At 42.3% G+C, this 24,902-nt stretch overlaps 1 long non-coding RNA gene across 1 annotated transcript in view; it reads right to left on the bottom strand.

The window, feature by feature from the left end:
- Nucleotides 1-17,183: 17,183 nt before the first annotated feature.
- The window catches only part of LOC144335902 (uncharacterized), a 34,094-nt gene continuing 26,375 nt past the window's right edge, over nt 17,184-24,902 (bottom strand). Inside the window, exons 2-3 of the long non-coding RNA XR_013407110.1 lie at nt 23,794-24,351; nt 17,184-17,958 (exon numbers count right to left, since the gene is read on the bottom strand). This is a non-coding gene — a long non-coding RNA (uncharacterized LOC144335902). The remainder of the gene's footprint in view (nt 17,959-23,793; nt 24,352-24,902) is intronic.

The raw sequence follows: 24,902 nt of genomic DNA, 5'->3' as shown, positions 1-24,902 counted from the left end.
CCCCTTATTCTAGAATTATTCCCTCACACCAACCTGGGAACTGTGCCTGTCTCTCTGATGACTTGCTCTTCTCCCTTCCAGTGAAGATGTGCCCTGCCACTATTCCTGCTATGAATAGCAGAGCCCTCACCCTTCCCTACAGCCAAGACCAGAAAAGCACTGCGAGGTGCCCAGAGCCAGGCCTGAGGATAGACAGAGAGACCCAGTTGCTACACAAGGACCACTGCTAAGGGTAAAATCAAGAGCCTACAGTTTGCTGTTTGCAAGGAGGAAGCAAGACTAAAGCCCATAGAAATGGGCTCAGCTCCATTTTTGTGGGGATCAGGGATACCTTTTATTTGAAATTCTAGAAATTATAACTTTCTTATTGTATGTTAATTAAACTTCCCCATCTGTTTTGCACTGTGACGTCCAATAGGGTCACTGGATAAAGATGGATGTGGTTAATGCCTTGTAACAGCCCTCAAAAACCCTCCCAAAATGCTTCAAGGTGGATATCAGTGATCCTGGTTAAACTGGGCTGGGCCTCAGCCAGGAGGAGAGATGCTCTGCCATGAACCTCCATCTATGGTTTCCTGCCCCTGTCCTACATCTGCAGGGTACTCTGGGTCCTAGAGGTAACAGGTAAGGGAGTGAGGAGGGATTGGGGAAGAAGGAAAAGCAAGAAGGGGCCCCCAAACCTCAGACTCTACATTCATCTCCCTCTGTAGTCAGCAGTCATTTTCTGTGCATCTCCCACTCTCTGGGCCTGGACCAGGCTCTGGGCTTAAAACACCAAGCATTTCAGTGTCCTTGCTTGCAAGGAGTCCTCTGTCAATCCTCCCTGCTACCTGTTCTCAGTCCATTACCTAAGCCCTTGTTGCCCTGCTCTGTGGTCCTCAGGTCATGGCTCCCTCCCAGCCCCTGCCCCACTGGGATGCCAGTTACAGACTGTGGCAGCCACCACCATGGCTTGGCCTGATGCCGTCTCTATCCTGACTATTCACCCAGTGGGGTGGCTGTGGGGAGGGGCCAGCCCTGTGGCCATGGGGGGCAGTGGAACTCTGAGCACCTCTTGCATGGACATAGTGTCATGTACAGTCACAAGTGCCTGCACCTCAGGCACATTCATTCATTCATTTGGCAAATATTTGAGTATTTGTCATGTTCCAGGCATGGTACAGGTATGAGGGATATCACAGGGAGCAGGACAGATATGGACTCCACCCACCGACACCATCCCCCGAGCCTAGAAGTTAATGGGAAGGACAGATTCATGAATGCTCTCCACGGGGAAACAGCTTTACCTGGGGAATCAGGGAGGGCTTCCCTGAGGAAGTGACATTTATACTGAGACAGGAATGAGTCAGTCATAGAGGAGGCATCTTCCAGACATGGAAAACAGTATTAGTGAAGTCCCAATGGTGAGTCAGCACAATGCTTTCAAGAAACTGAACGGAGGCCTATGTGGCTGGAATAGGAGACAATGAATGGAGAAGAGGCACCAGGCCCTGCTGCGGAAGGACCTCAGAAGCCATGCCAAAGACTTCAAGCCTTACCCTATAGGAAATGGGAAGCCACTGAATGGTTTTTAACATGGGAGAGCCTATTAAAAGGACGTATCTGACTGGGCGCAGTGGCTCACGCCTATAATCCCAGCACGTTGGGAGGCCAAGGCAGGCAGATCTCCTGAGGTCGGGAGTTTGAGGCTGATCAACATGGAGAAACCCTGTCTCTACAAAAAATACAAAATTAGCCAGGCATAATGGCGCATGCCTGTAATCCCAGCTACTCGGGAGGCTGAGGCAGGAGAATCGCTTGAACCCGGGAGGGAGAGGTTGCAGTGAGCCGAGATCACGCCATTGTACTTCAGCCTGGGCTACAAGAGTGAAATTCCATCTCAAAAAAACAAAAAAAAAAAAAGACTTACCTCCCCATCGTATGGAGGGAGTGTCAGAGTATCAGAGATAAGAGACTCTAGTTGGGACAATAATGTCATGGTTCAGGCAAGAGATATGAAGGCTTGGACCAAGGTGGAGGCAGAAGAGATGATGAGACACACAGTTTGGGGTGGACAAAATGTGTGGTTTGAGTGGACGTAACAGGTGGGAGCAGATGCTTTTCAAAATAGCTTCTTGGTTTCTAGCTTGAACAACAGGATGGAGGATGGTGGTATTTGCTAGAACAGGATTATTTGCCCAGGCTGGCCTGGAGACCTATAAATTACCATCTCTATGCAAACCTGAATTCCAAGTTTCAAAACACAGATCCAGCAAACAAACTTTTGAAGCAAGGCCTACATGAAAATTGCGAATAGACTGTACTTTTATCATTTGATTCATATCAGGTATTTTCGAAAGAGGCTTGTTCTGTATAACCAAGCCTGGGTGTCAGATATCCACATCCTTGAAAAGCAAAACAAAACAGAAAAAGAGAACAAAAAATATTGCTCACAGTTTGGCTTTGTTTTGTTGTGTTCCTGTTTCTTGCTGACTAAAACTAAATGCTGCCATATGCTCAGAAAATATCCAGCGTTTGCATGTTTTGGTTTTTTTTTTTTTTAATTTAGTTTTATCTGGTGGAGTCACAGAGGCTTCGACCAAGTAACCCTATAATCTGCGCCTCGTGAATAACCATACACTTGAGCAATTGCAGTAATCACTGAGGGCTGCTGTGTGGACAGTAGGTTTTGGGGATTTTTCCAAAAATTTTTTTCTCAAATGCCAGGAAAGAGAACACGTGAGTTGAATCTCATGGCCAGTGTCCTTTGGAATCTGCAGCCTTCCTCCAAAAATAATTAAGGTGAAGAAACAGGGCCTTGGGAAGCCAAATGCGTTTCCAGGCCTAAGTCCATGTCCCAAAATAATCTTTTGGATTTTTTTAAGTGGAGGAACTTGGGAATAGCTAAATCTGTGCAGAGCCTTTTTGAGTGCTTAGAATGATCTTTTTAGAACTCTTCACTGCCTGATTATTGCTTATAGTGTCTCCACGTCTCAGTGCATTATCACAAAGCCTGTAGATCGATATTAACAGCCCCCATCTTTCTGTTGTGAAAGCTGGCTGGTAGTTGTGGGTTAACCTGTATAAAGTCAGGATGTTGGGGCAAGGTGTGGTGGCTCACGCCTCTAATCCCAGCACTTTGGGAGGCTGAGGCGGGCAGATCACCTGAGGTCAGGAGTTCAAGACTCAACCTGGCCAACCTGGTGAAACCCTGTCTCTACAAAAATACAAAAAATTAGCCGGACATGGTGGTACATGCCTGTAATACCAGCTGCTTGGGAGGCTGAGGCAGGAGAATCGCTCGAATCAGGAGATGGAGGTCACAGTGAACTGAGATGGTGCCACTGCACTCAAGCTTGGGTGACAGAGCAAGACTCCGTCAGGAAAAAAAAAAAAAAAAAAAAAAAAAAAAAAAAAAAAAGGTTGTTGGTACATTTGAGTGACAGAATTTGAACTTAAACTTGTCTAATGCTGAAACTCAAGATGATGAAGATTCCCATTTTACTCTCAAGTTGTCAATCCATAAGCAAAGTAAAGGACAGAGATGTTCTAAGGCCCAGAAACAACAGCAGTGGTAGGTTCATACTATTCCCCTGAGTTCTAGATTTGACTGGATATCTCCAACTTCAACATGTCCCGAACACAAACCATCACATTCCCTCCAAAGTTTGATTCCTTCCTATCTTCCCCAACTCATTCAATAAAGCTGCCATCTACCAAGTTATAGGTACTAGAAATCTTGGGATCAATCTTCATGCCTCTCACTTTTGGTGTTGCCATCTATAGCTCCTACCCCCTAAGCATCCTTCAAATTAATTATGTTCTTCATCCCCATCCATCTTCTACTACATTAGTTTTAGCCCTCATCATCTCTACTCTGCATTTACCATAGTCCAATAACTCCTCTCCCTGTCAGAGAGATTTTTCTGAACACAAATGAAACTGTGTCCTCACTCCTTAAATGGCTCCCCATTGCATCTACACAATGAGAGCCACAATCCTGATCATTTTACACAGGTTCATTCTTCATCGGTTTCAGCTTCATCTCCTGCTTCTCCTTACCCACCTCCTTCAAATCCCCCCTCACATTGATGCTCTTCCCTTCACACAAACCGTCTCTTGGCCATTGAATATCCTGCTCTCTTACACTCCTCTGTGCCTTTGCATATAACATTCCCTCTGTCTTGACTCTTCCTTCTTTTCTTATCTCCTAGGGAATGCCTACTTATCTTTCATCTTCTCTGGGAAGCTTCCTTCCAACTCACAGGCAGAATTAGTTCCTCTCTATTTTGCTCCAGTTTTACAATGTTTATCACAATGAGTGGTGGTTGTCTGTTGTCTGCCTTGAGGACTCTGATTTCCCAAAGAGTGGTGATTATGTATTATTCACCTCTGTATTCCCCCATGCCCAGTCCACGCCTAGTCCTCAACAGTGTCTCATTAAGTGTCTGGCAAAGAAGTGGATGAGTGAAAAAAAACATGGCACCTAGGCTTTAGAAATGGGGTGTGGTTTTGCACTAAAACAGCAGCTATTATCAGGGAGCAGAGAAGACACTACAGAGAGCACAAAATGACTCAGAGGTGAATGTTCCTGTGACAGAGGACCAATGGGATGTTTAAAAAGCTTCAACAAGCATAAATGAATATGGACAGACTCCCCCGAAATTGGCAGGCATTTTCCTTAGGCAGCTCTGTGTGATTTGCATAAATGAGGCAGTTCTGCCCATCTCATAAATCACAGTCTGAAAACGGCCACATGGCAGCAGTCTGGCAGGGAAATGGAGGAGGACTTTGTGTGGAGGACTTTCCCAGCCAGGCTGGGCAAATCATTTTCCAGGTCTCATTTTATTTTAACATGAATATATTGCATGCCCATTCGGTATCTGGCCTTTTGCTCTATGCTCTAGTGAGGTTGGTTTTTTTTAAGTGTTAGATGCTCTCCTCCCACTCAGGAAATTAGTCTCACTGAGAAAGCTAATATATACACCTGGAATTATCAGAAGTCACAAGGCTAGGTAAGATCAATGTTAGATTGTGCAAAATCATTTGGAAGTAAAGAAATACCTAGGGGATGGATGGATGGATGGATGGATGGATGGATGGATGGATGGACTGATGGACAGATGGACGGACGGATGGACAGACAGACAGACGGATGGGTGGATGGATGGATGGATGGATGGACTGATGGACAGATGGACGGATGGACGGACAGACAGACAGACGGATGGGTGGGTGGGTGGGTGGATGGATGGATGGATGGATAAATGGGTGGGTGATTGAATGGATAGATGGATGGGTGAGTGTTTGGGTGGGTGAGTGGCTGGATGGGTGGAAGACAGATGGTAAGCTGAGATAGTTAGGGAAGAGTTTATGGTGTTCAGTTCCAGGCACAGAACTTAATGCACAGGCCAAGCTTAAAAATGTTTGAATAAAAGGCATGGAAGAGAAGACTGGTAGGAAGTGGGAAGGCAGAAAGGAGGAGAAAAAACATTGCAAAATGAGGGAAATCTCGACAAAAGAAAGAAATGAGCACAATGCAGAGCAGAACAGAGTCTGAAGGGAAGAAGACGGATACAATAACTATAGCTATAAAATGACCATTTACAGAGCTCTAACCACGTGCTAAGTACTTTTCATGAGCTATCTCCAGCATTCTTCACATACGTATACACACACACACACAATCCTATGAGTACTGCTAACAACTCAGTATCGTATATTAATGGAAGGAAAGCTCAAAGAAGTTAATCACCTTGCTCAAAGTCACCCAGCTAGTAGATAACGAGGACAAGGCTGGAATTCAGGCTCTCAACTTGTTCTTACCACTGCACTGACCTAACTAGATAAACAGAGAATAGATTTGGAACATCTTGACTTCAATAATGTGGAATTTCTCCAGGTCCCTAGATCACTAGGCAATGTTTCTAAGGACCATAGAAATCATATATTTTTCCTGCTTCCCAAAACTTTAAAGTTACTCCATGCAGTATATATATTATGCAGAGTCATTGATTCCGCTGAAGAGCCCTAATAGCCAATGTACCTGCAAAATGTTGATTTCTGATACAGAAGATCAGACTTTTCCAAGCCTCCGTAAAAAGTCTTTATTGTGGAGCATGATCCCTATGCCTACAAGCTACAAACTGAGCTGATCATGACTTCAACCTCCTCTTTGCTGGCTCCTCCTTTTCTTACCAGTCTCTAAATGCTGGAGTTCTCCAGCGTTCCTTCTCTATCAACACTCTTCTCTAGGTTATCTTTTCTAGTCTCACAGTGTTAAATATCTTCCATGTGCTGATGACTTCCAAATGTCTGTCTCCTGCCTGACTTCTCTCTCCTGGGCTCGTCTTGTGTATGCTCCTGCCTACTTCCGTCAGGCACCTTCCGTCACAGGGTTCATAGATGCTGCAAACTTCAGTACATAAAACAAAGCTATTAGTTGTTCCCTACTCCCGTCTGACTACCCCTCAGTGTTTGTTGTCCCAGCCAGGATGTCAATGTTCAACCAATTGCTCAAACCCTGCACCTGGAAGCCATCATTGGTTAATTTCTTTCCCTCTCACTCTATGTCCAGTCCACCAGCAAACCCCATGAGCTCCACATCCTCAATCTGTCCCTTTGTCTCCATCAGCACCGCCACCTTTCTCTTGGACCTTTAACTTCTATTCTTGCCATCCTAAAGTCTATTTTCCACATAGCAGCCAGAGCGATGCTTCCGAAATGCAAATTACGTTATGTCACCCCTTTGATTAAAGCCCCTACCCTAGCAGTGGGCTCCCCTTGCACTGAGAATAAAGTGACCAGCAGTCTTCAACGATGGTCTATAGGCCTCTCCATGGTGTGGCCTCCAATTTCTCCCCTTTCCTTCCTTCTATATCCCCTTCCCCCTCCCACCTTTTCTCTGCCTCTTCTCTCCACACTTCACTATTCTTCAGCTCAGTAATCTACACCAAGCTTGGCCAGGCACAGTGGCTCATGCCTGTAATCCTAGCACTTTGGGAGGCCACTTGAGGCCAGGAGTTCAAGACCAGCCTGAGCATCATAGTGAGACCTCATCTCTACAAAAAATTATTTAAAAATTAGCTGGATGTGGTAGCATGTGCCTGGAGTCCTACCTACTTGAGAGGGTGAGGCAGGAGGAGCTCTTGAGCCTGGAAGTTCTAGGCTACAGTGAGTTATGATCATGCTACCGTACCCCGGCCTGGGTGACATGGGAAGAATCTGTATCTAAAAGGAACAAACAAACAAAATACACCAAGCTTGTTATTCTTAAGTGCCTTTGTACCTTCTGTCTCTTCAACACAGAACACTCAACTCATTTCCTTCTTTGGATGGATGGATGGATGGATGGATGGATGGATGGATGGATAGATGGATGGATGGATGGATGGAAACGTGGGTGGGTGGGTAGGTAGATGGATGGATGGATGCATGGATGGATGGATGGATGGATGGATGGATGGATGGATGGATGGATGTACGGATAGATGGATGGATGGATGGACGGAAACGTGGGTGGGTGGGTAGGTAGATGGATGGATGGATGCATGCATGGATGGATGGATGGATGGATTGCATGGATGGAAAAGTGGGTGGGTGGATAGGTGGATGGAAAGGTGGGTGGGCGGGTGGGTAGGTGGACGGATAAATGGGTAATAGAATATGCTCTGCACTTGGAATTTCTCCAAGCTAATCAGATATATGAGAAAATTATAATGCATCAAGATGCCAGTCTTTCAGCATTCCAGATGACAGGATGAATTAACACAAGCTAAAATACTCAACATTAGTTTAAGGAATGATACTGATTGATGAGTGAAAGGTGAGAATTTTTGGAAGACTGCAAGAAAGACTGATATTTTTTGGTCCCCAAATGACATCTTCTTTGCATAAAATGTTATTCCTGGCAGGAAGTACCAGTCACTCCTCACCGCTTGAATGAAAATTAGAATGAAATGAATGAAGGAAGGAATGGAAACAAGAGATAAACAGGAAACCACGTTTATTTTTTACCATAAGTCAGTCAAACTCCCACACACCTATGCTGTGCATTTCCTCTGTTGGGTGTTAGAAAGTACAGCAAGAAAATGACCCTTTCCTCCTCCCTTTCTCCAAGAAGCTATCTGGCAGTCACCCTCTGGGTACAGAGCATGTGAAAGATTGCAGTGGAGCAAAGCTTAGAGGCAGGAAGAATGCTCCGTTTCCCATTTATCCAGGATTTCTCAAGAGAGTCATTTTGAAACTCTCCTTAACAGATAACCATGTAGATATTTAGCAGTGGTAAGGCTAATAGGGACAAGGTAACATTTGATTTAAAACACTCACATGCCTTACTGGATCACAAGGGAGATCAGGTTGCTGTAGAAAATTGTTCTGTAACGAAATGACATAGAAGAAAGCAATAGGACCCCTAACGCCATGGGATGTGTGCATGTTTCTAAACCTTGCACTCCAGGGCTGGGAAAGTTTACCTTCCATCGATTTATTTTGCTCAGCGAGTTTTCTTTATCCAACAGAGGCTCTTCTCAAGAGAATTTGGAATGTGAATACCTGTTCTAATTTAGACTGCTCTTTAAACTTCATTTAAATTACTATTATCATGCCCAGTCTTCCATAATGATGCACCTTGGTAGGCTGAAATGTCTCCGAGGTGCAGGCCTTTAATGAAGATCTTAGTCCAAGAGATATAATTTGGCCAGTCTGCCATGAAGTGCTCACCGACTCAGCTGGACTTTGTCCCCACTTGCACTGACCTCCCTGCCCCCTAAGGATGCACTCTGCTTGGCTCTCTTGCATTTTTCATGGTACAAGCACCCCACTGTCTGTTTCTGCTTAGCTTAGGGAGTCACAAGTGAAATGATGGGAATTCTATGACATGGTGAGGCCACGACAGCATCAATCTGGAACCGAGGCCTGGTAACACACAATGGGAAGAGACGGGGGACCCTGATAGGTAGAAAACATGAGCAACTTTGTGCCTCAGAGGTACCAGCAAATTAGCAGTGCCAGTTTGTGTGCTTTGACTCTCTCAACCCAGACCCCATTTCTTTTAGAACACTTCCCCCACTCCCACTCCTTATCTAGTCTTCAGAGATAATCGACAATCCCTATCTATGGAGGATCCACTGCCCTTTCTTACCTTTCCAGGAAGGATCCTTGAAGCACTTGAGTAGAAAGAGCGCACATATTCAATGAACCCTGCTCTGAAAACAGAGGGCCTCTAGTATGGGACTCCAGACCCAGAAAGCCAGGAAGATGGTGCCAGGTTTGGGAAGAGGGATAGAGAATCCTGAGTTCCAGCCCTAGCTTTGCCACTGACAGATGGACTACTTAGGCAGGAAATCGCTTCCCCTCTCTGGGGCCTCTGTTTTGTCCTAGGGCTGCTTGCCATGAATCTCCTCTAGGGGCTTCTCCGGATCTGGAATTCATTCTTTTGAAAGGTAGTCTGGAATCTCCAGGTTCTGGAAATACCTGCATGGCTGGGGAGCGACTGCACGGGAAGGTACAGGATTTCCCAAGTTCACAGTTGCAGGCTCACCTGCCACAGAAGTTGGAAAAAAGTGTCAAACATGCATCGTCATATATTCCCACATCACCCACCTGATTTGCCTCCAATCCGGATCCAATCTCCTGTCTTACTGCTCTGGGCTCCACTTTAAGGTGGAGAGTTTCGCATCTGGAAAGTGAACAGCCAGAGCCTGCAGGGAAGTTCGCTATTCTTTTTAGTTTGTTAAAATCATACCACCCCTATTTCCTCCCTTCGAGGCTGGCCAGTCTTTCTCACCTTCCCTCCTGAAACTGTGAACAACATATATTGAGAAGCGAAGTGACAGATTAGTGCAATGAACTGAATGTTTGTGTCCTCCCCAAATTCACATGTTGAAACTCTAATCCCCAGTATGATGGTTTTTGGAAGTGAGGACTTTGGGAGGCCATCAGATCATAAGGAGTGCTCACAGACAGGATTAGCGCCCTTATGAAAAGAGACTCCGGAGAGCTCTCTAGCCCTCTTCCTGCCATGTGAAAATACAATGAGAAGTTGACCATCTGTAACCCGGGAGAGGCCCTTACCAGAACCCAACCACGCTGGCACGCTGATCTCAGACTTCCAACCTCCAGAACTATGAGAAACAAATTTCTGTTGTTTATAAGACATTCAGTCTATGGTACTTTGTTACAGTACCCTGGGAAGACTAAAACAATCAATGTGTTATGATGCCTGAATGAGACATAGAGCAGTTTAATTTGGAGCGAAGGGAAGTCAATGTGGGATCATTTTTCTAACAGGGAAGAATGAGCAGAGGACAGATCCTTCCTTATTTAACCACCTCCCATTCTTACCACTATCCTGTCCAGAGATGAAAATAGACAGTTAAATATTTGGTTAGTCAAGGAGATGTTCACCCAGGAACAAAATCTCTTGTGTGTCATTTGCCTTGGTCCCCTAGATACTGACCTCCAGCCTCAAACCAAAGGAAATGAGGAACGGGAAAACAATGATAAGACAGGACTTGAACCTTAACTGCTGCTTCCTCAGGCCAGACGGATCTGTCCTTAAATGCACTGTCCTACTGCTTGCTAGGTCACTGCTGTTATGTGCTTGCTGGCACTTGGGTCTGGTCTGGTATTGATTTAAGGGAAGGAAATAAGTCACAAATCCTTATGGGCAAAGATAATTGCAATGGGACTCGGTTTTCCTAACCAAAGTCTTTTCTTCATTGCCACTGGATTCAAAGGGACTCCATCTCCACATTCTCCACCACGGCTGTCTCCCCAGAATGGGCATTCCAGTCACTGCCCCCTGGCCTTTAATGTGGCCATCAGCTAATCTTCGAAATCCTCCTCTTCCACCCTTCCCTGGATAGTTCCTGAGGCTTAAAAGAAATTTTCCTTTAAAGCAACAACTCTATTGTCCAGGCACAGGGCTTTGTACTTGCGCCATATGAAATCTAATCTTTTCATCCACACTTTGATGAATAAAGTGGTCTATTATTTTTACATGTATAGAGAACTGGCCTAAAGGTTACGGCCAACTCTCAAGTTCTATTTGTAGATAATGGTAGCTGGTGAAGAATGTATCTATTCTCTCACAATGTTCTTTCCACGCTGTAAAAAAAGCAAGTCTCAAACCAAATTTGTTCTATCACATGGACATTTATTCAATAAATAATTATTGGCAAGCAGGCATGACACAGTTCACGTAATCATTTCCATAGACTCAAATGAACTCCCAGCTCTCTTTTGGGAACTATAAACATCACATTTATAGGACAAATTTTGTCAAGACAGACACAAAAACATACCAGAAGCAGGATTCAGTTACTCTCAGTTATCCTTGAAAGACTAGAAATGCTCCCGAGTCAGAGACTGAAGCCAAGGTCAGTGAGCCAACCTCAGATGCCTGGTCTAAGGATACGTGCTACAACCCTGTGAGATGTTCATGCCCTGGTCATGGAAGGTAATGGATTTCTCTAAAATATTCTAGCCAACACACAAAACCTGAATGCTTTGATTTCTCCAATGAGAATGCATTTCTAATAATCGTTGTGCTAATTAACAAGCTATCATCTTCACCAATAAGAGTATTTCTAATATCACTGAGGGGAATTAGCCAGCTCACTTTAGGCAGACAGTAAGTGAGGGTCCCCGGAGAACTTCCGACCCGTGTTTTGTGCAGATAAGGGAACTTGCACAGGGAGCTTGCCCTGCACAACATGCCCACAGTGGACTAAGGGCCTGAATGTGCACTGGGGGAATGGAGTGGAGCCACAAGGAATTCTCACCTTATACAAATAGGAAACCCAGCCCCATCAGCATGTATGTAAAAGTTCTTGCATTCAACTGTGAAGGGGACAACCGGGAACCCGCTCTCAGGACTCCTCCATTTGCTGAGAGCTTTCCTTTTGCTTAGTAAGTTCTACTTCACTCACTCTTCGAGTGTTTGCATGACTAATTTTTCCTGGTTGTGAAAGAAGAACCTGGACCCAGCTGAGCTAAGGAGAAAAAATCCTGCATCATCACTACGTTATCTAGCAAAGCCTCAGATGTTGACCAAAATCTGGATAAGAGCACTGATAGTAACCGCGTTGGTTATGGTACCTCTGATGTAGCTAATTAGATATCCACACTCCCATCCCCATTTACCACCCTGTCCAGTGTGAATTCTCACTTTGGGTGACTGGATGGATAACAAGTTAAAGCCTAAACTAACTACCCATGCATAATTTTGCATAGTCTATGCTAAAATACTTTAAAGGAGAACATTGCAATGACTCCTTATAACTCACAGCCCGAATCAAGTCAAGCCTAACTCCTTGAGTATTCTGCCTTACATATTATTTCATGTGCAATGCTGGATGCTTCCTATATCAAGTGTGTGCAGATGAAGAAAATACATGATGAATCTATAATGTTGTGGAGGCAAAGACATATAAACAGATTATTTGAGGAGGGAGAAAACATGGAGGGATAAAAAAGCAGCTAGTCGCAAGATGTCAAATTAAAACACTGGCATTGTGCTCTGCACATTTTAAAAAAATCTTATTCCAGTGACATCTTTGATATTAGAGGGCTATGGCTATTTATGGGGACTGGTTAGGTTAAAGTATTAACCAACTGGATGGAAATTATGTATGTAAATTTTACTTCACATTTCAAAAAGTAAAATAAGGTGAAGAAGGGACACATTTAAGAGGAAAGATGAAGTGTTCCGTTTTATATATTTCATTCATACTTTGATGAATAAAGTGGTCTATTATTTTTACATGAATAGAAAGCTGACCTAAAGGTTATGCCCAACTCACAAGTTCTATTTGTAGATAATGGTAGCTGATGAAGACTGTATCTATTCTCTCACAACATTCCTTCCAGGCTGTAAGAAGGAACTATATGTGTTTTCTGTGGAATATGGAAATTGTTAGAGTCTGATGGATAGTTGGATATGCAGAAGGAGACTTTTTTTTATGATTGAGTAAACATATGTTTTAATGCCAAAGAGAAGCAGTGTGTAAAAAGATGGAGAATGTAGGAGAATTTGAAGGTCATGCACAGAGATTCCAGAGGACACAGAGTAAGGCTGGGTGGGAGAGAAAGAAAGGAAGAGCCAAGTGAGAGGAATAGTATGTGTAGGAAGGTAGAGCAGAGCATCACATGGCAGTCCCAAGGCTGATGGGAAAGTGAGGCATGGTGTGATGACCGCGTCTCAAGATCTCAAACAGAGCTAGGAGGTCAAGCGACTTCACGGCAATGAAGGGGTGAGGTTGCACACTCAATGTCGGTCTAGTGTACAGGCACAGCAGTTTATCCCAAAGTCCCATTTATACAGGCCCTGTCCTTGATCTGGGCATGAGAGCTTCATCAGGATAAGATGTGATCTCTTTCCCAGTCATGAGCTATCTGCCACAATTACCTTGCTGGCCCAATTACCTGGTTTCTACCTGACCCAGGTAGGAACACTGCTTCTTTGAACCATTGGATTTTCTAATCCTAAAAACTACACTCGTATACTCAGTGTCATTATAAATATGCACCCACACCTGGGATGTTCCCCCATCTATCCTAATGAATGACTACATTCAAGGAAATATCCAGAAGTTTAAGAGCACCTGAGAAAGCAAAGTTACCCACGGGTATACCTACTCTTTAAATGGTACCTACTTACGGTTTCATCTGATAAATGTAATCACTGCATAGTCATTTGTGAAAACTGTGGAAAATATTTAAAAAACACAATTATCTGTACTCCTCTACCAGAAGTAACTACCATACTACCATTTAAAACCTACTTTCAGTCTTTTTTCTTCACACAGATAACTTATAGATTTTATTAAAATAGATCTATTTGAATAATCATATACTCTGAATGTTTTTCTATGTCAGGAAATATTCTTCCACTAAAATAATGTCAATGGCTGCATGGTACAGATTAATTTTCCAAGTTTTCATTTTTATGAAACAAATTGTGCTTATTGTGCCTGTAAATTAAGTTTTTGCAGAAATTTATTCTTACTTCCTTAAGATGGGTTCCTAGATATGGAATTGATAAATGAAAGCATATGTGCATTCATAAAGCTTTCAAGACATCACCAAATTACTCTGCAGAAACTCTAATATTCCCCCACATCAGAGGTATAGGAAAGAACCTTATTCCCTGTTCCCAAACCTTCCAATATTAAAGAAGTTCAGCCATACCAAATACACAAAGCGGCTATTTGCATTACAGAGGAAGCAATAATTACTGAGTAGTCAAGGGCATGGACTTTAGAATCAGATCGTCCTGGGCTCAGATACGTAGTTCTATCACTTCTTGTGTGAGAGAATTCCACTGGGTTATTCTAAAAGAAAAAGAAAAATGCCTTATTAAGGCATAATCACCATACAATCAATTGAACATACTTAAAGTATACAATTTCAACCATAAGAAAGCTGGCATGACGTACTAACAACGGACCAAACAGACTTTAAGATGAAGTGTGCGAGTTGATACATTTTGACACATGTACACAACTCATGAAACCACCACCACAATGAAGATTGCGAACACATTCATCCTCCTCAGAAGCTTCCTTTTGGAATTTCTCCTTCCTGGCCTTCTCCAGTCCCAGCCCCAAGCAAGCACAGATCTTTCTGTCACTGTGGATGAGTTTATATTTTCTAGTTTTGTATAAATGCCACAAAGTAGCATGTACTCTTTTTCACCTTGCTTCTTTCACTCCACATAGTTTATTTTGAGATTCATTTATGTTGTCACATATATCAATAGGAAACTGGTGACATCAGGGTAGAATTGGGACTGGGAAGGTCAAGTGACTCAATGAACAGCATGTGATCAGGGTCTGGATGTAATGTCAGGAGAACTGCAGAAATGAGTGACAGCTTAGGGTACAGTGCTGAGGAGTGGCAGGGACAGGGTGGAGGGCAACACATTCGCAAGCAAAAGACAAGGCTAAATATCAAGCCTCACAGCAGTACTCTCTTAGGGTGCATGGAATCACGTGAGCTCAAATTCACCCTACGTCACCACGAAAAGCAAATCAGATCAAGTCCCTGGCATCTGTAAGAGTCTTTGCTTGCCAAACGGGCAATCAATCTAATTCTAATTAGAGATTTAGAATTAGAAGTATCTATGGACTTGCCAGGAATGGCCCTTAACACTCTGATATCCATTCATTTCTTTTCAAAAATGGAATTCTCTGTAATTGACTGAGTGGAAATCACTGGAGTTATTTGTATTAAAAAGCCCATATACATTTGGGAATTTTGCTTTATTCTATTACAGCCTATACAATGCTAATAAACACGGATTTTCTTCCAGCCTCCGAGCTACTTTAGGAAAAATTAAAAAGACATATTTCACTGCAAACAATCCTCTTTGAATTCACATGGCAATTCTAAAACTTTCCTTCTGGTCCCCAAAAGGAATTACACCCAGTCAGGGAAAAGAAATCTTTGTTTTCTAATTATAGAATAGATGTTTTCCAGAAGCAATTACCCCTAAGCCACTAGTAAAAATAATATAACAAATTGATCTTTGATTTAGGAAACAGCTGTGTGATTCTGCCAGCAACAAACACTTATTAGAAGAAGAAGAAAAAAAAAAAAGACATGCCATTTATATGAACCAAATGTAATTCACATTTCCTGATTTTCCTGATTTCCCAGAATTCTGAGATTCCAGGGATCAAGAGCAAGAGCCAGTCACTGCTGTTTCTTTGAAAGCAGTGGAGGCCTGGGGGCACTTTATTTTGGCCGAAGAGGAATTTCATGAGCTCACCCCTGTTGGATCTCAGGACCCTAGGTACATCTCACCTATTATCTTCCCTGTAAAGGTACTAACAATTTTCTCCAGGGTGGTTCTCACCAGACATTCCCTCAACACTCAACTTCACTGAGCATCTGCCCTCTCAGGCACAGCGTCACTGGCCTGCTCTAACCTTTTCAGAGGTTCCCCTACTGCCTGGTAAACTAAGCTAAGCGTCAGCGCCTCACCTGAGAATTGGAGACCTTCCACAAGTACCCCTAGCACACTTTCCTTTTTTTTTTTCTGAGACAGAGTCTTGCTCTGTCACCCAGGCTGGAGTGCAGTGGTGTGATCTCGGCTCATTGAAACCTCCGCCTCCCGGGTGCAAGCGATTCTTATGCCTCAGCCTCCCGAGTAGCTGGGATTACAGGGGCATGCTACCCTGCCCAGCTAATTTTTGCATTTTTGTATTTTTTAGTAGAGATGGGGTTTCACCATGTTGGCCAGGCTGGTCTCGAACTCCTGACCTCAGGTGATCCGCCCACCTTGGCCTCCCAAAGTGCTGGGATTACAGGCATGAGCCACTGTACTGAGCCAAGAAGTGTAATTTAATGTAACCTGGGAGTGAATTGTTGGGCCAAAAAAAAATTTTTTTTTTGAGACAGAGTCTCCCTCTCGCCCAGGCTGGAGTGTAGTGGCACGATCTCGGCTCACTGCAAGCTCCGCCTCCCAGGTTCATGCCATTCTCCTGCCTCAGCCTCCCACTGAGTAGCTGGGACTACAGGCACCCACTACCACACCTGGCTAATTTTTTGTATTTTTAGTAGAGACAGGGTTTCACCATGTTAGCCAGGATGGTCTCGATCTCCTGACCTCGTGATCCACCCGCCTCGGCCTCCCAAAGTGCTGGGATTACAGGCGTGAGCCACCACATCTGGCTGGGCCAAATTTTATTACTAGATTCCCATTCATTCTTTATTTCGACAAATATTTAGTGACCATGGACTATGGGCTATGTATTGTCCTACAGTGTTGAACGTGGTAGACACTGATTCTGCCTTCATGAAGCAGACATCTGAGTAGAGAAGACAAAAAAAAGAGAACAGTAAATGTATAAATAAGCAAGAGAATTTTCCAGAAGAGTAGTGCTTTTGAATAAATAAATGGGGCAGTTTGATAAAGATCAACTAGTAGGTGGGAGGAGAAGGATTGTATCGATCAGGTTTTAACCAGGAAAACAGAACCACTAGGAGGTATATATTAAGAGATTTATTGCATGGAATTCACTTACTCAGTTGTGGGACCTGCCTAGGTAACTTCAGAATCCACAGGGCAGGCTGGCACTTTAGGAATGGATTGAAGCTGCTGTTCACAGGTGGAATTTCTTTTTCTTCCGGGAAGCCTTCGTTCTGCTTTTAAGTCCCTTCAACTGATTGAAACAGGCCCACTGAGATGATCTAGGATAATCATCCTTTTTTCAAGTCAACTGATTATGGACTTTAATCACATCTGCAAAAGATCTTCACAGCAAAGCCTAGACTCATGCTTGTTTGCCTGAGAACTAGAGATTGTAGCTTAGCCAAGCTGACACATCAAAAAACCATCACAGTGTTCCAGATGGGATAGTCAAAAAAAAAGTGACATTGAACAAAAAGTTGAAGAATGAGAGAAGGCAGGCAGAGGGACAAACAAGTACATAGGCCCTAAGATTGGAAAAAACATGACATGCTAAAAGCCCTGCAGGGAGGCCACTGTGCCTGGACTATTACAAACTAGGAGGAAAAAAAGGAAAAAATAAGTGGGAGATATCAAGTCATGTGGGCATTTTAAGTCACAAAAACATGTGCAGATTTTATTCTAATATAGGAAGACATTAAAAGTTTTAACCAGCAGAGCAACATAATAGATGTAAGTTCTAAAAGATAAACATACTTTTGCTGTGCAGGAAGACCAGTTAGAAGAATGTCCAGGTGAGAGTGGATTGTGGTTTCACTGGGATGTTGGCGGTAGGGAAGGAGAAAATTGGATAGGTTTGAGAAATACCTGGGGTAAACCAAGGCAGACATTGCTACTTAACTATTGGTATTCATTCTCCCCTTTTTACCTACCCACCGCATCCCCATCTTCACATCTAATATTCAAGGTAGAATATTCCCTACCGCAATCTTCATTATCCCCAGCTATCCGTGCTGCTGGACCAACAGTGGAGATGTAAATGGAAGTTGCTAGACAGGCTTCTGGAAGAGCTCTTGTTAAGGATGGACTCAACTGGCTTGAGTTTGTATCCTTTTGTCCTCCCCCCTTCTTCCTGCCTTAAATAGGAATGCAATTTTGGGTGAAGCAATCATTTTGCAACTGTGAAAACAAGAGCAGCACAACTTATGTGCATGCATTTGCATGTATATATATGCTATGACAAGAGTGGTTATGTGCATATGCATTGGCACTGAGAAATGAGATGCTTTGTAAATGAACTAATTTGCTGGGTCTGGACTTGCGTTATCAGAAGCAAAGATTCCAGAAGTCACTTCTCCTCTCTTGACAAATAGAGCACCTATTTACCTTTTTTCAGGAAGACACAAGGAGGCCTTGATGAACAGATGGCTGGTTAAAATACTATGATTCCCTTCATATGTTCTTAACTCCTTTGCTGCATTTGCATCTCTAAAAATCCAGATCAGAATAAACAACCTTCCAGCATTTTCTCAACTTTTGGCTCTGGAATCTATCTCTTAATAATTTCCAGAAGAGACGGTAGAAAAAGAAGCAATGGTTCATTCTAGGTCAGCTTCCACAACAACTGACTGATGTTAGCATCAGAATCTCTCAGTGGATGGTGCCTTTAGAAGAGAGAGAAGAGTGTGGGTGTAATGGCATAATCCCCATTCATTCTGAAAGACACTCAATGGTGATGTTCATAATCTGGTGCTTTTGGATTTTCCTTTTTCTTTTTTGAGGGGAGGCCTTGCTGATTCATTTAGTTAGGAAGACACCTCCAGCTTGTTGCACTGAAATACATGTTAAAATGGCCTTGGGAATGACAGGACTGAAGGGTTTATTTGTAACATCCTTTGTTATTAAAATAGCAACAGTGGCCCTAAAGAATCACTTGCTATACCAGATTTTTTTTTTTTTCTCTCACAGCCCTGATTGCCCAGTTGCTCTCTTATTTACAGATAATAGAGTAGGCTGTAGGAAGAGCAAAGGTTCGATTTTTTTTACAGTGCAAATTCTAGGGCTAAATCTCACACCAATAAATCAGAAACTTTAAGGATGGGACCTAGGAACCTATGTGATTGCTATGTGTGTGTGATTCTAATATTATCAGAATAACCTATGTCTCCTTCTCACTCCTAAGAATCCTTAATATTATGATTTCTCCTGGGAGCAAATAAGAACAAGGCATAAAGAATATTCCACAGGCAAAGTCTGTTGAAATTGGCTAGTTCATAGCTCCATGTAAAATCCTATAGGGTTGGGGAATATGTGAAAGAGAAAAAGTTATCAGACCTGCCCTCATTTTCTGGGGAAATGAAGTCTGTTTATGGGGTAAACTGTTTCAGGAGCAACCCAGGGTGACATGCATTGTGAGAAAGAAAATCAGCCATAATGCTGAAGGTATGAAATCAAAAGAATAATCTGAGTTGGGTGGGAACCGCTTCTTGCAAGAAAATTAGTTTGGTTTTGATATTGGGAAATTGCACATCTCCATAAGAGATATTGATTTGGAGTTAGTTATACGTTAGAATTAACTCTTTTCATCCCAGAAACAGAAGCATGAATATAAGGGCATATAGCGTATGTGTAGCATTTTTGAAGGGGAGGAAAAACAAGAATCAGTATTTACTAAATTGTGCTAGGTCTTTCCATTTAAAAAAGGAGGTTACTACATACAAAAATGAATTCTAGATGTATTAAATACCTAAAGATAAAGCACAAAACTATAAAAGCATTAGAAAATATTTTTATAATTCTAAAGCTAAGCCTTTCTGGGCAACACATAAAACTGAGATGGTAAAAATGAGAAGATGTGACAGATTTGGCTACACACAAATAAAAAAATCTGCACTACAAAAGATACCACAAACAAAGTTAAAAGAAACCAATAATAGGCTGGGAGAAAATATTTGCAGCAAATGTGAGAGATAAGGAAATAATATCTAGACTATAAAGTTACTGCCAATCATTAAGAAATGGGCAAACATCTCAACAGAAAACAAAATGAGGTAAAGAAAACAAATTACCCAAAAAGAAACAAACCATAAGCAAACATGAAAATATGCTCACCCTTTTGTAAACTCTAAAAAGACAAAAATTATCATAGCAAAGGTTTTTCTTTTCCTTCAACTTTTACTTTAAGTTCTGGGATACATGTGCAGGATGTGCAGGTTTGTTACATAGGTAAACGTGTGCCACGGTGATTTGCTGCAAGATCAACCCATCACCCAGCTATCAAGGACAGCATCCATTAGCTATTCTTCCTGATGTCTAGCAAATATTTAACAAGTACCGATAATTTCCCATGTCAGCAATAAGGCAGGATAAGGAGCACTTTCATACTCTGCTGATATGTTTGGAAATGCATCAATGTAGTCGTGTGCTACGTAATGTTTTGTTCGATGACAGACTGCATATATGAAGGTGACCCCATAAGATTACAATACCTTATTTTCATTGTACCTTTTCAATATTTTGATATGTTTAGAAATACAGATACTTGCCATTGTGTTACAATTGCCTACAGCATGCAGTACAGTAGAATGCCATACAGGCTTGTAGCCTAGGAGCAATTTGCTACACCATATAGCCTAGGTGTGTAGGAGGTTATACCATCTAGGTTGGTGTCAGTGCACTCTGTAATATTCATACAATGACAAAAGCTCCTAACAACACATTTTTCAGAACGTGCCTCCTTTGTTAAGCGACTCACGACTACATAACTTGAAGCAAGTAGATATCATGCAGGCTTTCCATTCTGAACTAGGTCTTATATACGGTTCGACCATTTGGAACCTTATAAGCACCTCTCCTCAACTGTTCACATCATTCTAAATTTTGCTCACCCTTACCAATTGTAATTCAGATACAACCTTACCTTCCATTAAAACATACTAGAATTCCACTGGAAAGTAAGTTCTATGTGAGTGGTGATTTTGTTTGTTTGTTTGTTTGTTTTTGACAGAGTCTCACTCTGTCACCCAGGCTGGACTGCAGAGTCATGATCAGAGCTCACAGCAGATTTGACCTCCTGGGCTCAGCATCCTCCTACCTCAGCCTCCCATGTAGCTGGGACTACAGGCACTCACCACCATGCCTGGCTAATTTTTGTATTTTTTGTAGAGACAGGGTTTCACCATGTCGTCCAAGCTGGTCTCAAACTCCTGGACTCAAGTGATCCACCTGCCTCAACCTGCCAGAGCCCTGAGATTACAGGCACGAGCCATCACGCGCAGCCAAGTGATGATTTTTTTAAACACTGATTCTTACTACTGTGTTTCTACTTCCTAGAGCAGCACAAGATACATGGTAGAGGTTTAATCAATAGTTAACTGAACAGAATGAATGAACTCAGCTGTCCAAGCTGTAAAGACCTAGTTCCAGGGATAGAGTTTCTGGCTATGATATGTCTCTGGCCAACACAGGCAGAAAGGAAATTATTAAAAAGTTAACAGAGAGCTCTAAGTCTATGAGGAGGAAGAACCTGGATTGGGAATGGCAGGAACCAAGAAAGACTGAAAAGTGGGAAGACAGACAGGGTTATGCCCCAGAAATGATGTTAGATGCTGCCTCTGGAGCCACCATTTCACACCCAGCTGCCACCGACAGACCCCCAGTGCCACCTCTACGCACGGAATCGTTTTCGTCTTCCTGTACCTTCGCACTTCTCTCACTAGGCTTATAGCATTGTGTTGCTAAACTTACATCCTGTTCCCCTGTCCTGGCTTCTGTGGAGCAGGGAGAAGAAATATTTGGCTCATCTCCTAATAATAAGCATACTTGGCCTTTGGAGAAAGGAAGGCTATATACAGCCTGCGAATGTCCACCATAATTACATTACAATCTTAAATTTTGCCTGTCCTGAAATGTATGGCTGTAAAAAAACATGCAGCAGTGTGGAAAATGCTTATACTGTCATATTAAGTTTTTTAAAAGCATGTTACAGAATTAAACAGACATTTGACAACACCTCTGAATGAAACAGATGCATAAGAAAAAGGATGGGGGAAAAAAATGTACCAAATTCCAAACACGGATAGTGCTAAGATTATAGGTTTATGGATGATATTTACTTTCTTCTCTTTTTCACAGAAATAAAGAAAACTTAAATGCATAAATTCTGTTCCATGGCAGGGCCCACTTCTTTCATCTCAGAAATGCCTGTGTATGAGACATGGTGAAAGGGAAGCTAGAGTATGTTGATCTTTGGAAGACTGACAAGACTGAACTTCACCACTTGCTTTTTTTTTCACAATTAAAATAATTTAATACATTTTTTTTTTTTTTACGAAGTTTGTTTCCAGAAGAACTTTTGATGTCGGTAAATCGTCACAATCCCACCTATACATTTTAACATTCATGGACTTATAATGATGATGGTAAAGGCTAGCAGCCTAGCAGATATATTGAATCTCATAGTACACAATTAAATAACAGGGGTTAAATAGCAAGCATGCTGCCTGGCCTCAGATTGGAGAGGAGATGAATCAAAAATCTCGTTTCCAAATCCCTCTCTCATCAACCTACCATAACTCAGAGATTTTCAGGGCTGTGGCTGGAGGTAGGGCTTTCCTCCTGACCAGAAAAATGGGAAGACGAATTATAAGGAAGCGCAGGAAAAACAAATAAATGAAGAATGAGATTCTTATTAGATGACTTCTTGCAGAGAGAGAGAAGATCAGCAAGGCAGCGTGTCCTTATAATTCAGGCTGCCATCAGCTTAGACATTGCTTGTCCTCATCAGCTCTGTGAAAAGGTCCTTTATTGGGAGTTAAATAAACCTGGGGAGGAAAGCCATTTGACCTTGGGCAAGTTACTTCACCCCATTGACTCTCGGTTTCCTCACTGGAAAAGCCGGATAGTTATATCTCTTAGTATTACCTAGACTTCTTTTGTTATAAGCATCAGAACTTCACTCAAGCCAACTTTAGCATAAATAAATAAATAAAGGGTGATTTATTATAAAGCAGCTGGAGTGTCTCATGTAACTGAAGAACAACAGGAACCAGGAACAGGAAAGCCATCAGGAGACCAGGAAGAATTATTTCTCCTTATTCTTTTCTTCTTCTCTGTCTCCAGTGTTTTCATTCCTCTTGGGAGGATCCTACCTTCCCACAGCCCCCAGACTGGCTTCTCAGCTACTTATGGGGGGCAGTAGGTGGTAGAGAGGATACTGGTATAAATTTGGCTGTGAAGGTCATTATTTTAAAATACTTGTTGGGGGACTCCTATTGATGACAGAAAGCTTCTTCATAATGGTTGCTCATATCGAATGAAGTACTACAAATCACACAGCTTCTGCAGCCTGTGTTTGCTGGAACAGAAAGCCTGCCTCTACTTCAAGTGCTCAGAACAAGCCACACCATGTTCTTCGTTGCATCCAATTAAACCGCTGGCCTAGGAATGAATTTGTCTGCCTCTTCTGGAAGCTGCTTTGTCCAGCCACAAGCTTGTTTTGTTGGCTTATAAAATTCAACAGCTGGTAAGGAATGGGGGTTGTGGATGGGAAAGCCTATTATTATTTTGTCGGTTTTTTTCAACTTTCACAGCAGTGGGAAAAAAATGTTCATGACAAGTACTACTGTTTTGTGAATTTGTCTATCCCTTTGTTTATGTATATGATTAGCAGAAGGTTGGGGGCAGGGAGTGAGGGTAGGAGGGTTAAGGGGAGAAAGGGAGAGAGAAAGCGTGAGAGACAGAAGAGCCAGAAAAACACAACAGGTATAATTTTAGTCTTACCACTACTGACAAATTCTATCCTCTGAGTTAGGACAAAAGTCAATGGAATACAAAAATCTCACTTTTAATAACTGTAAAGAAGAAGGTTATTATGCCATCAAAGGGTTAAAGGATACAGCTTCAGTCAATGGAGAGGCTGGCATTTTCCAGGCTCCTGGAAGAAATACTCTGCCCCTTTTTAAGCCAATCATTGGTGGCCAGGGATGAGGTCACATCATACAAAATGGCTTCCAGGAGTCCACTATTCTTGATAAGGGCACAATGACAGAATCATGGGATGCTGGGCTATACCTCAAAAAATACCCACTACACAATCTCAAGAGGTGATGCGAAGACTGCATGTATGTTAAAATCCAAGCATTGTGTTCAAGACAAAAGCAAAACAAGTGTCTATTTCCTTTCCTGAAGCATAACTCTGTTTCCTGGTTGCTCAGATTGCGGTTTCCATTCCGGTTACTCCTGGCTCTGCTGATGTCTATGCCAGAGAGATGGTAAATTGATAAATGCTTCCAATAATCTGAAGAACCTGTTTCCTGAAGGAGGCGATTAACTGTCACAAGTATCTTTCATTTATCTTTTTGTTGCAAGAAAAATCTCAGTCCTGATAATACACGAGGTCCACGTAGAGGCAAAGCGCAATCTCACAGGTTACTTCATTAATCCTCACAGTAGTCCTGCAGAAAGACAGACATCATTATCCTCACTTTGCAAACCTGTTCACTGAGCTTAGAGAGGTTAAATAACTTGTTCAAGGTGACCTGGGTTATGGACGCAATTTAAATTAAATCATCTATCCCTAGCTCAATGTCATCTACATTGTACAAGACAAGGTCGTTTATTTCAGCAGAATTTGGTGCTTGAAGCAAGGCTTGGAAAGATTCATTCATTCTATCATTCTATGACTGTCAAGCACAGACTAGGCTTGAAAAAGTACAGTAAAAATACAGTATTATAATTATTAAAATGAGACTTGAAGGGATCTGGATAAGGAAAATACAGATTTTTAAATGTTTTCTTCATTATTTTGTATACTTTCTAATTTTTAAAAAATGATCAGGCATTATTTTTTAATTTTCTAACTAAAGGTTTAAAAATTACTTTTAAAACACACAAGTAATGCATGAATGTATTCTTCTTGTAACAATTATAACATTTAGAATTATAAAGTACTGTAATCTTAAAACCTCTTTTTAGTTTCCCTTCCCCCAATCTCATTTCTTTCCCC

This window comes from Macaca mulatta, chromosome 16 (assembly GCF_049350105.2).
Source record: "Macaca mulatta isolate MMU2019108-1 chromosome 16, T2T-MMU8v2.0, whole genome shotgun sequence".
Classification (NCBI taxonomy): domain Eukaryota; kingdom Metazoa; phylum Chordata; class Mammalia; order Primates; family Cercopithecidae; genus Macaca; species Macaca mulatta.
The sequence above is the reverse complement of the archived record's forward strand: the minus strand, read 5'-3'. Positions and strand labels throughout refer to the sequence as shown.